The following is a 13,182-nucleotide window of genomic DNA, read 5'->3' as shown; positions in this document are numbered from 1 at the left end:
CCCCAAACATCACTGTGAATAAGGTCCAAAGGAAAGTAATAGGTAAAGTAAGGTGACTGGCTTTGCCCATTTGACAAGCACTACAAAGGAAACTAAAACGAGATGAATTATAAGACAAATTATTAAGGCGCAACATAGAGCGAAGAAGACGTTCATGTGGGTGGCCAAGATGACAATGCCATAGATTAAGAGATGTGGAAACAACAACATGAGCAGACGGAGGAGAAGGTGAAGCTAACTCATAAAGACCTCCTTTACTCGGACAAGACAATAGGGTTGACTTGGTGACCTGATCCTTCATAAGAAAATGAGACGGGTGAAATTCAAAATAAAACATTATTATCACGAGTAAACTGATTGACAGACAGAAGGCATTTAGAAATAGTAGGAACATGTAGGACATTATTTAAATGAAAAGAACAAGTAGAGAGACAGAGGGTAGAGTAGAATAACCAAGATGCGAAATTGGTAAGCCCTTTTTTTGCTAAAGGTCAGCAATGTATTTAATTATGTAATGAATAAAATGAACATAGTACAAGAAAAAGATAATCTAAACCATATACTGGACCTTCTTGGCTTAGGTACCAGCAGTACAAAAGAAACGCCACTGGGGCCTAGCAGTTACGTAAACCTATAATATGGGCGGCTAAGAGCTTCCCAAATCACCGCCTGAGTAATGTTATCCGGGGCAGAAATCCAATAGCTTGTGGATCGATTCTTAGCTGCATATTTTGCTAGCCCATCTACTACGTTGTTGGCTTCTCTGTAGCAGTGGGTTAGCCGCCAATGTATCGAGCCTAGGTAGGGTGTAACTGTCCACCAAACCTGCATAAAACTCCAAGGTGTGTTGCGTGATAGGATGCTTTGTACCACAGCAACTGAATCGCTTTCAATCCAAATCCTATCGTAGTGTAGCTCTTGGGCTTGCTTGATTTCAGCCATAAACGCTCCCAATTCTGCTATAAAATTAGTACATATGCCTTTGTAGACTGCAAAGCACCTTTTTGCAGTACCTTTATAATCCCAAAAAATTCCTCCTGCTCCTGAGTGCCCTGGATTCCCCCAAAGAGGCACCATCTATATTCAACTTCCACCAGCCCATTGGCGGGTGTTTCCACCGAACTTCTAAAATGCTACTCTCCGGTGGTCTAGAGATTGCTATGCGCAGATTTTTTGCCAAGACCAGCTCTTGAACCGAGTTCACCTGCACTCCATGAGTCCTACTTCCATCTTTGATCTCTCTCAAACAGAGCTATAGAATCTGTGTGGGCATTCTATTTGAGTTTTCGTACCTTCTTCTATTACACTCTAACCATATCTGGTGGCATACAATTACCAGTAATATGTCCCAAATTTTGGGGAGATGTACCACCCTGGACTTGCTCTTCCACCAAGAGAACAGAAGCTCGATGGTGGGGAACCCGCCCCAGCATACATTGAAGAGATGAGTACATTCCCTCCAAATTTGGTTCGAGTAGTGACACTCCAAAAATAAGTGATTCCTCGATTCGCAAGCCGCCTTACAAAGTTCACACCTTGAAGCTAAAGGGACAGCCCTGCGATAAAACTTTTCATCTGTGGGGAGCGCACCATGAGCTAGGCGCCAACCGAACAGTGCAGTTCGAGGGAGGAGATTTTTATGCCACACCCCCCAGCCCCATGGAGGGGTATTTGCCTTCATTCGTAGCCTATCCCAGGCAGATTTAACAGTCAACTGACCTGTCTATGTGTGAGCCCAAAACCTGCTGTCATTCCGATCTCAGATGCTTAAATCCATGTCTTTAATAACCGAGAACACTTCTTGTAGCTGCGGATTGCTGGGTGCTAGAAAAATCTACTCATTATCTATAAAAAAATCAGCTACAAGAGCTTACAAATTGGATGGGATCTGGGCTAGGCGCAAAACGTCTTCTATGCTCTGATCTCCTATCCACCTATCATACTAGAATCTGACTGTATTGCCACTGCCGATTACCCAACACTTCCCATCCTGGACAAAATTCCAAACTTTTTGAAGGCCTGGGAGAATCATAGACAATGTAGTCATTATACTGAGAAAGAGAATGAAGGTCAGGGGTAGCATAGTGAGTGGCACCTGTATTAGGGTACTAAGGTAGCGCATGAGATGGGGGAGGTTTGGGCAGTGGTGGTGGATTGGGGTGGCCATAGGACTGAGTGGAGGTTGGGTAGGTATAATGGGCTGTTGGGAAGGGACCAGGTGATGGATATGGTTGATGAGAACGTGCGGGGAAGCCCGATTGTTGATGATAGAAGCAACGATCTATGCTATGATTTGTTTGACGGCCGATGGTGTTGAGGTTTTGGTGTCTTGACTTTTGATGATGGACTGCTGTGTGGAGCCTCTGGGGACCGCAATGTTGAGGTTTTGGTCACTTGACTTCTAAAATTTTTAAGGACTATATGGGTATTTCGGTAAATTTCCTGTATAGAGTTTTGCTATAAATTTGTAGCGAAAGTTCTTTCTCTGTATTCCAAATTTGAGAGAGGCGTGAGGAACGAGTGATTGTAACCATATTCTCCATTGATAGTGAAACAAATCTCATCTCACTGTGGATGTAGGTAACCTTGCCAAAACACGTAAATCCTTGTGCGCATTATGTGATTGTGTTTGCAATTTCCATTCTTCTCTTCATCATGTTAGGTTTTGCAAATGGTGCACCAAAAAGTCCATAAAAGGGGCCAAAAGGACCACCATGGCCTCGGCCACTACAAGTGGAAGAAGAGAGATCACTAGTATTGGGTGTGCGTTGGGCCGTATTGGCAGAGGGAACGACAGTAGTAGTAGGTGGCTCAGCAAGAGTAAGCTTGGTCAAAGAAGTGCCATGGAGGAACTCATGGCCCGAACAACATGGCGTGGAGATCATCATACTCAATAGGATCTATCTGTGTAAGGAGAGACGACACCATGTCGCAAAATTCTATCTTGAGGCCCCAAAAAATATGAAGATTAAATTGAGTGGGGCGAAGAACTTGGCCGACTGCAGTAAGCCCAGCTATAATCGACTTTGCATGTTGCAAGAATTGGGAGATTGGTTCATCGAGCTTCTATTCCAGATCTTGCAGGGCCATATTAAGAGACATAATCCTACTCTCAGAGGGAGAGGAAAACACAGTGCATAATGCCAAGTACTAGGGAAAAGACTTCTTTAGATAGGGAGGCAAGGGGAAGGCTCCTGATCATGGAGTCCTGGCGGCGGCAATGAGAAGTGGCAGTGGGATTGTTTGGGCACAGAGTGGTGCCATCAAGATGGCCAAACAAATCAAGCCCATCGAGAAAGGGCTCAACTTGGGTTTGCCAATATAAGAAATTCTTAGAGGTTAATTTGATAGAGATGTAGTGATGTGCATTAAGACAAGAGGAGAAGGGCAAGCTTGGCAAGCCATTGGAGGAAGGTGGGAGGATGCCGACAGCCATTAAGGAAAGCGCACTTTCAATCATGGAGAAAAAAAAAGAAGAACAACCAAAGTTAGAGGAACCTCGTTGGAGTTCTTGTGGCTCTGATTACCATATTAGAGTTGGCAATTGATTTTCATTCCTTGATGATCTTTCTCAATGAGAGAGTTTATATAAGAGTACAATACATGAGATCCATTGTGGATTTACAAGGAAAGAGGATAACAATGATACATAAAATATAGAAGTTTAGATGTGATGAATCATTGATAGCCGAGTTGCCACTCTCATAAGGATTCCATATCGTATGTGAAGGTTGTATAGCACATGGAGAACTCTAAAGAGATCCTCAATCAAGAACGTTATCATATGTGACGTCCAAAGGGAGAAAGATATATATATCCTCAATACTCATGGACACCGCCACTTCCTCCTTTGTGACCTCCCCCTACAACCCCTCTCCCGGTGCTCATAACTTTCTCTCCATTAAGTTGTCCTCTAAGAATTACATATTTTGGCGCACCTAGATCACACTGTATCTCTGTGGTCAAGATCTCTATGGCTTTGTTGAGGGGACCAACTGTAATGCCCCAAAACCCACCCTAGGAGTATGGGTAATAACCAAGATTGAAATACGGGTTATAATCGTGAACAATGATAAACCACCAATCATTTCAAAAGATCATCTCACATCATCAAATCTTAAAATAAATACAGCGAAAGTCTTTTATCAATAAATCTCATTAGGATCTGAAAATCTATGGTTTAATGTGCTGGTGGCACAACAAAGTAAAGATAAAATTAACTACTAAATCTCTATTACAACCCATGAAAGTTCAAAGCTAAAAATTAGTATCATCTTAAATCTCCAAATGCTGTCAAATTTGAATCTATGCAAACTAAAATAAATGAAATCATCAATGCTAAATCAAAGTCTTCAGAGATCCTCTTCAACTAATTCAATATAATCCTCTTCAACAGTATCACCATCATCCTCAACATTCACCAAACACTCATTGCATTGGCATGGCTCCTGCTCAACAGCATCATCTGAAAGATACTATGGGGTAAGCTCGGGAAAGCTTAGCGAATGAGGGGAACACTATCCACATAATAGCGATAAAACACATGCTTTTCAAGATAAAAGAAGTATTTCAAATCATGCAATTTATCATATAAAATAGATTTTGAATCATGCCTTTTGAATAGCAAAAGTCTATGTAACACAATCCGTATTCCATAGTCAATTTTCTCACTCATTAGGGTCTCAAAGTGGTACTGCTATCTCATATAATATATCAAATCAAACACTGGGAAGGAACTCAGACTCTTGGCTCACAGAACCGGATACCGTGTTCCTATGGCGGGGAAAACATGGTCCTTAACATATGCTCTTGCCTCACCCCCAGTTCACAAACCCACAAAAATGAAAATGCGAGCATCAAGCTCTTGGCTCCCGGAATCGAAACAAAGTCCTTAACGTCATGCTCCTGCCTCACTCCTGTGCTCAACATTCCATCCTAACAACACAACCCCCTGTTGGAAGGGTCGCAGTCCAACAACAATATTCCGTCCATAGTTCATAAAACCATAAAACCATAGGTCTCATCATACTTTAAATATCATGCTTAAATCACCATGCTTTAATGATAGGAAATCAAATCATAAAGTAAAATCGTTCATGCATTGTCTCAACTTAAAACATGTATAGAAACATCATGCATACCATTCAAATCATAATTTTCTCATAAAACAGTAAATCATGAAGATTTATAAAAAATAATATATAAGGAATCGTGTAGTCTCACTCACTTTGATGACGCCTAAATTAACGATCTCCTCAACGCCAATAAAATTCAATGGCTACCTCGATTCTTGGATGATCCTCCCCAAACAAGTCACTTCTCTTTAAATAAGTGTATATACGTATTCAATATCAGTATTACTCTTTATTTAACCCTATCTTATCACACATATATATCCCTTCCCTCTCCATTCTATATTATACCATTCGATCTTAAAATTCTGCTGAACACTGTTCTGTGCATAGCGGAAAAAAAATACAAAAAAAAAATACTTCTGAAACTCGAAAGTGAATTTTGTTGGTTTCCTTTGAAAGACAACACACATATCTCAATACCATAAAGAAATCTCATCACAAAACACTCACCAAGTTAATTCTCCAATCACTTTAACATAGTGTTTCTGACTGAGATAGAATCTGAGTCATTAAATTGTAAAATCTATATCTTCACTTTCCCGAATTCAATTAAGGTCAAACTAGTGAGCATAGTTAGAAGACTCCAAAAGGTTTTTACAGTAAAAATTTCATATCAAAATACTCTTTCTATATATATCTTCTCTCATTGTCAAATTCGGATACAGAAAACTTCCCTGACAGCAACCTATCCGAGTACACGAATTATTTGACATATCAATTAAATTTTGAAGTTAATAAATTTTTTAGGAGATCATCTAACTCATATATGCATCCCCAATAAATTTTTCAGACCTTGAAATAAATTTTAAATATGGTCAATAACATGAAAGATTTCGGATTACTATTCCGTCCAACACAGAAAATACCTTTCACATACAAAAATCCTATTTATCTCTCATCACTACCCAAATCCGAATTTGAATATTTTGAAATCATGATCAAAATTATGAAGCTACAATTATACTTATAAAATCATGATGTATTCATCCATGAGAAGTTCTTAATACAACCTTAAGCATTAACCTTAGTCTACCCCCATGTTGCATATCAAAAATTTAATTGGAACATGGTGCAGTTCAACATACCTCTTTTGGAAGATTCAACTTCAATCCTACTCTTCTTACTCTTTTATATTATTTTTTCAAGACAAATCTACGGAACAAACTCATAGTAGCAACAGCAAAGTGCTCCTCTTTCTATCTTCTTAAACCTCCAAATATGCAAGGATAAAACTCCAAGAAAAAAAATGTGGCAATATGATGAATCCCTTTTCTTCTTCTTCTTTTTCTTTTTTTTTTTTTTTTTTTTTTTTTGTTCTTCTCTACATGTTTTTTTTTAAAGTAGGGAAAATCCTTCCCAACAAACTTCTCTGATCCCTCTCTCTCCCCCACGATTTGGGTAAGATGCAAACTCTAACTTCTTCTCTCTTTCTCTCTCTCTCTCTTTTTATTTCACACTTGCTGCCCACGAATTTCATATTAATCTTCCAATCTCCTCTCATGCGTGGAACCTCCCTCTCTTTCTATCCTATATTCTCTCCTCCATATATTCCTTCTTTCATTCCAACTCCTTCTCTTTCCTATTACTTCTTTGACTCCACAATTCTTCTCTCTTTGTTTCCTTCTTCCTCTCTAATTCTCTATTTCTCTCTCCTACTTACCACAATCTCTTCTTTCTCTCTAATTCTCTATTTTCTCTCTCCTACTCACCACAATCTCTTTTTTTTTTTTTTTTTTTATCTCTTCCTAGATTCTAGGTTTCACTCTATCTTTCATGTGGTTGAGTTCTTCTCCCATGGTTTTCTTTTTCTTTTATTTTTTTTATATTTTATTTATCAATTGAGCCCACCTATAAGCCCAAGGTAAAAAAATATAAAAATTACATTTTAATTGCTTCCATCTATTATTGATCCTTAAACCGCTTTTATTATTTATAAGATGCTAACCACTAGGTTAACTAAGTTACATATTAATAAGCCTAGAAATAAATATATTTAAATAACAATTACATATAATCATGCACGGGGAAATAACTAATCAAGCATATGCTACACTAATAAAATACTAGTAAGGTATATAACACTAGTGTGCTAATCAACCAAAAATTCCACTCTTCATTGGTCCACCACTAGTACAGATTCTGCACACAAGGTGAAAAGTCCAAATTACCCCTGTATTTTGGGCACGGGTATTACATCCCTCCTCCCTTATAAAAATTTCATCGTCAAAAAATTTACATACCTGGATCGATGAAAAGTTGCAGATACTTGTACCATATATCATCTTCCGTTTTCCACGAAATCTCTTGAATATTATGATTCCTCCAGAAAATCGTTACAATAAAATGGTACAGTTTCGTAGGACTTGCTCCTTACAAACCAAAATCCAAATAGATGTTTCCTATAAAATCTGAATCACACTCTCTGATTGTCCATCTGTCTGTAGGTGAAATATTGTACGTAGTTCTCCCATTTTTTTAACTATAAAGTGATATTGCCAACTTTATCTCTATTGACTAAATCCTTCTTCTATTATATTTCCTCTTTTTTTTCCTTCTTAAAATTCTCCTCATCCAATGTTCTTTATGGTTAATCGAAACTCCATCTCCTCTGCCAGCTAGATCATATCAAAACCTGATGGAATTTCTTATGCTAACTCAACACATGTCAACACTATTTACTAGCACAAACTATTATCAATAAGCTTACCTAGCCAAGACGTTATGTCCATAACCCTGGCCTATATACTAATCAGAACTTCTGAATTCATCTTTGATCATACTAAATCTATTGACCGAATTAAATAATATCCAACATGGTACATTTTAATAAGCTAGAAATTAACTTGGTTCTTAGTTAAAGCATTGATCTGCTAAGCTAAACCAAAACCAATGTATTATTCTTGAACCACTCAAGTAACATGCAAACCTGGCCAAATAAATCTGTAAAATTTTCTAGATCATTATCTCCATATTTCTGGCCGATTATTTATTCAATCATGACCTATATCAAAGTTTTAAGGTAGGCTTGGCTAAAATTGAACCACTCATGCTTGAGCTGGACTACCTAATAAGTTGAACCAGAATTATCTTGGTCTACAACCATTTCACTTTTATCCATCTTGAACCACGCAAGCTTGAACCAATAAAAATTATTTTGTATGTATAATGCACAATCATGTATCTCATAATCAAGCAGACATGCACCTCAGATTGTAAATTAAATTGGTTTTACCTTTGCATGTACCATCAGTAGGGTTTTCTAAAAATTTCAGTGTATTACACCAATCCTTGTCCCACCGATATCATCGCCGCCCGCGCATGGATGGAACAAGATAATATTATTATGAGCTTTCTGATCCCGTCCCTTTCTGAAGACAACATTCCCATTGCTATTGGGAAAACCACCAATAAAGATTTGTGGGATGCCTTGCAAGGAACCTTTGGTTCTACCTCTTATACGTGTCTGATGTCATTGCATATAGCGAATTGTAATCTATCTATGATTGCCGACAAATCCATCACTCAATTTCTTTGACGTGTAAAGTCAATTGTTGACTAACTTGTTGTTCTCGATAAGCCATTGTCTCTGACTGACTTCAATCTTCGTAATTTTTTATTTCTTCACCAAGATTTCATGAAAATCGTGCCATCACTGATGACTCACCAAGATCTTTTCTTGTACACTAAGCTCCATGGACTATTATTGAGCCAAGAATTTTTTAACAATAACTCCATTACAAAGATTTCTATTAGTGACTCTCTCGCCATCATCACGTTGCCTTTAACCCATCTTAGTTAACTCGCCGCCCCTACCAGTCATACTACCACCTCCTCCAATCATGGTGGTCATAGTCGTGAATGGCATGGTCATGGTGGTCATGGTCATGGCGGTCGTAGTGGATGCGACTTGTTTTGTGATATCTGTCATCAGACAAATCGCTTGACGAGTACTTGCTACTATAGGAACCCGAACACTCCTTCCCTTTTACATAACCCGCCTATGCTCTGCCTCCATTAGCTTACTTCACCCATCTAACCTCTCACCCTACTTCCTATCCATATCCCCCCAATCGGTCTCCCATTTGTCTCACCCCTACCCCTCTCCATTGGCTGCACTTACCTAGTATATGGATACGGGCGCCACTCATCACGTGATACAAGATATTCAATCACTTTCCTCTTATGACACCTATATTGATAATCAACAACTCCAAGTTGGAAGCGGTAAGGGACTTCACATTACTCATACTGGTTCATTCTCTCTTTGCTCCCACCCCCCATTTTTTCTCCTTTCTAATGTGTTGTGTGTTCCCTCCCTTACAAAACCTTTACATCTTGTTAAGCCTTTTGCTCAAGATAATAATGTGATTTTTGAATTGCATGCCTCTCATTTTCTAGTCAAGGATCAGAACACTAGGACTACTCTATTGTCCGGCCCGAGTAAGGGCTGCTTCTTTTTTTTGCTAAAGATCAGCAAAGGAATGGAATTAAAAAAAGAAAAAAAGATACACAGGAACAAGTCCAGGCATACCCAGACAGAAACAAGCACAACGAAGGGGCAAAAGCACCCTACCCACACCACCACTCACTAAGCCAAATCAGCTATCAAAATCTATACTTACACCGCCTTAAAGCATCATCTAACAGCCGCCAATTTAAAGAGGGGGGAAGGATAGAGTTCCAATAAGCAGTAGAAGTATTCTTTGCCGAGGATTTGGCCAAGAGATCCGCTACATGATTGCTTAGTAAGGGCTGCTTCTACACACTCAATGTTGCGTCATCTCCTCCATCTGCTCATCTCGTTGAATGCACTTCCTTTGAAGGTTGGCATCATTGTTAGGGCCACCCTCATGAACAGGCCCTTCGTCACATGTTACGCACTCATCGTTTGCCTACTTCTTCTACTCGCTTTTACTTCTTTGTGTACTGCCTCCAACTAAGCAAGGCCAAGAACCTTAGTCTACCTCTTACTTCTTCTCATAGTCTTTTTCCTTTATAATTGATTTTTAGTGATGTGTGGAATCTTGCCCCTACTATTTCATCTGTTTTGATCTTTATTTCATAATATTTGTTGACGACAACACTAAATTCATTTGGTACTACCCTTTAGTACGTAAATCTAATTTGTTCGCCACTTTTCAAGGCTTTATTTTTTTTGCTAAAAGGTCATGTATATTAAACAAAAGAAAAAATAATGTCCAAAAGGGAAAGAACCTGGCAAGAAACTAGAGACAACTCTAAACAAAACCCAAGCCAGCCCCTTCCACCTATGGCAATGCCATCAGCAAGAGGAAGCAAACCTGCTACAACAAAACATAACCAATAGAGAATTTAACAAGCATGAAACGAAGGCCTGCCTTGAGCATCCATTGCAAGGTCTTGAAGAACAGTAGAATGGAAATTGCAAACAAAAAATCACACAATGAACACCAGGAATTACATGGTTTGGTAAGATTGCCTACCTTCACTGTTAGATGAGATATATTTCACTATCATTGGAGGATAGGATTACAGCCGCTCGTCCTCACACCTCTCTTAGATTTCATTATAGAGAAAGAAACCTCAAAGCCTTCGGCTTCTTTACCACCCATCAGAATCAACTCACAAACCGAGCAATGGAATACAAGACATCCTACCCCAAACAGGGAGTCTTTGGTCATTTTGCCTATCCAACTGTACTCAGGGCCAGGTGGACGGTGGAACTTGGACCACGCTGCACATGGTGGTGAGTTTGGGAAGTGTAGTGGCTTTTTCATGGCTCACGTGCATCAATCACAAGTAGACACACGCCAACCTCGCCAGTCAGCTTTGTGCATTCAAACTCAAACAGCTCTCGAGCCTCGACTAAGAGAGAGAGAGAGAGAGAGAGAGAGATGCGGTGGCCTTATGACTCCCGTTGGAAGGGTTTTGGAGTACTGACTAGTTGCACCGGTCACCCTCCTCCTCCTAACTGGCCAAGCTTTGCTCTTCTTCACACATGGAGAACATGTCACCACGTGACCTACACGCATACCGTCCGTTGACATCCTTAAGAATTATCACCTGACACTTTATAATACACACAACAGTCATATCCAATTCTTGTGTATCCAATCTGCACCATGTAGGAGTGAATACGGTTATACCCCTAGGAGATTGTTTAAGATCATAAAGCGACCACGTAAGTAGACAAACATGATCTTGTTTTCCCTGCACCTTGAAACCTTCAACCTACTCCATGTAAATCTATTTCTCCAAGTCGCCATGAAGAAATGCTATCTTTACATCAAACTGTTCAAGCTCAAAATCAAACATAGCTACAAAAGCAAGTAGTACCTGAATAGAAGTGTGCTTCACTACCAGAGAGAATATTTCATTGTACTCCAACCCCTACTTCTGTGCATAGGCCCTATCTACAAGTCTGGCCTTAAACCTTTCTCGCTCCTTCTCCGATGCTGCCTCTTTCTTAAGAAAGACTCATTTACACCCAATGGTTTTTTCTTCCCCTGGGTTTCTCAACAATTTCCCAAGTCTAGTTGTCCTGTAGTGACTCCATTTCCACCATCATAATTTTCATCCATTTATCACTGCTCATCGTTTAGAGCATCTTGGTAGGAAGATGGATCACATGTATCTACAGTTAGGGCATAAGCAACCATGTCCTCAAACTCGTATCTGTGAGTAAATTTCCTATTACCATTTACCACGATATAGGGATCATCTGCTGTTTTCTGCTGTTCTGGTAATCCACTGGATGACTCTTTCTCTCCTACTATTTCTGACTCACCTAACTCCACCTACAAAGTAGATCCTCTTTCTTTCTGTCATCTGATTCTGACTTGCAGTTTGATTTCACCATGTGAGACTCCTCAAATTCAACGTCCTTGTTGATAACAATTTTTAGTGAGCTAGGTTCTCACAACTTGAACCCCTTTACACATTTATCAAAACCCAAAAAGGTAAATACTTTGAGTCTCTTAGAACGCTGCTCTCTCTGCACATGAACATAGGCCGGTCAACAAAGTATTTTCAAAACAGAATAGTCTACTGGTTTTCCTATCCATACCTATTCGAGAATTATGCAATCAATTGCTTTTAATGGAGGCCTGTTGATGAGAAAATATGCCATATTCACTCTTCTGCCCAAAAAATCTTGCCCAGTCCTGGATTCAGCCTCATTCTCCGAGCTCTTTCTAGAAGTGTCTTGTTCATCCTCTCAGCCACACCGTTTTGTTGTGGTGTATCTGACACTGTGAAGTGACATGTAATCCCTTCATCCTTGCACAGTTCTAGAAATGGCTTGTACCTGTACTCTCCTTCATTGTATGTTCTCAAGTACTTAATTTTCTTTTGTCTTCCTTTCTATCTCAGTCTTCCATTTTTTGAATTTAGTGAACACCTCACTTTTATGCTTCATGAAGTATACCCAGACTTCCCTTGAGTAATCATCAATGAAGGTCACAAAATATTCTTCCCACCTTTAGATTTTATTGGTGAAGGACACTATACATTGTTGTGTACATAATCAAGCACACCCTTGCTCGTGTGTTTTGTAGTTCTGAAACTAACCTTGCACTATTTCCCAAACAAACAATACTTGTAAAAGTTTAGTTTACAAGTTTTCACCCCCATCAACAGTTTCTTTTTGTGAAGCTCCATCATACCTCTTTAACCCATATACCCCAGCCACATGCCATAGATGAGTGTCATTTGTATTAGACTCTGAATCTATAGTCACATATGTTCTACCTATCACTGTACTCCCTACGAGTCTATATAGGTTTCCTGTTATCTGCCCTTTCATGAGTCCAATAGCTCCCTTAATAACTTTGTTGTTCCCAGGTGGACACTGAGAGGGGAGGGTGAATGAGTGTTAATAAAATCGATCCAACTTTGATTCAACTTGTGAATGCCGTGAACGATTCTGAGATGACCTGAATAAAATTCCCACTGAGTCTGTCTTCAAAACTGATTTGAGTAAATGATGTCTAGTGTCGAAAGCTTGCACACACACAAACACAAAGCTGGCTGGAGCAAACTCAATTTTGTGGTTCAGTCACATGCACAC

This window comes from Telopea speciosissima, chromosome 2 (genome assembly GCF_018873765.1).
Source record: "Telopea speciosissima isolate NSW1024214 ecotype Mountain lineage chromosome 2, Tspe_v1, whole genome shotgun sequence".
Taxonomy (NCBI): domain Eukaryota; kingdom Viridiplantae; phylum Streptophyta; class Magnoliopsida; order Proteales; family Proteaceae; genus Telopea; species Telopea speciosissima.
The sequence above is the reverse complement of the archived record's forward strand: the minus strand, read 5'-3'. Positions refer to the sequence as shown.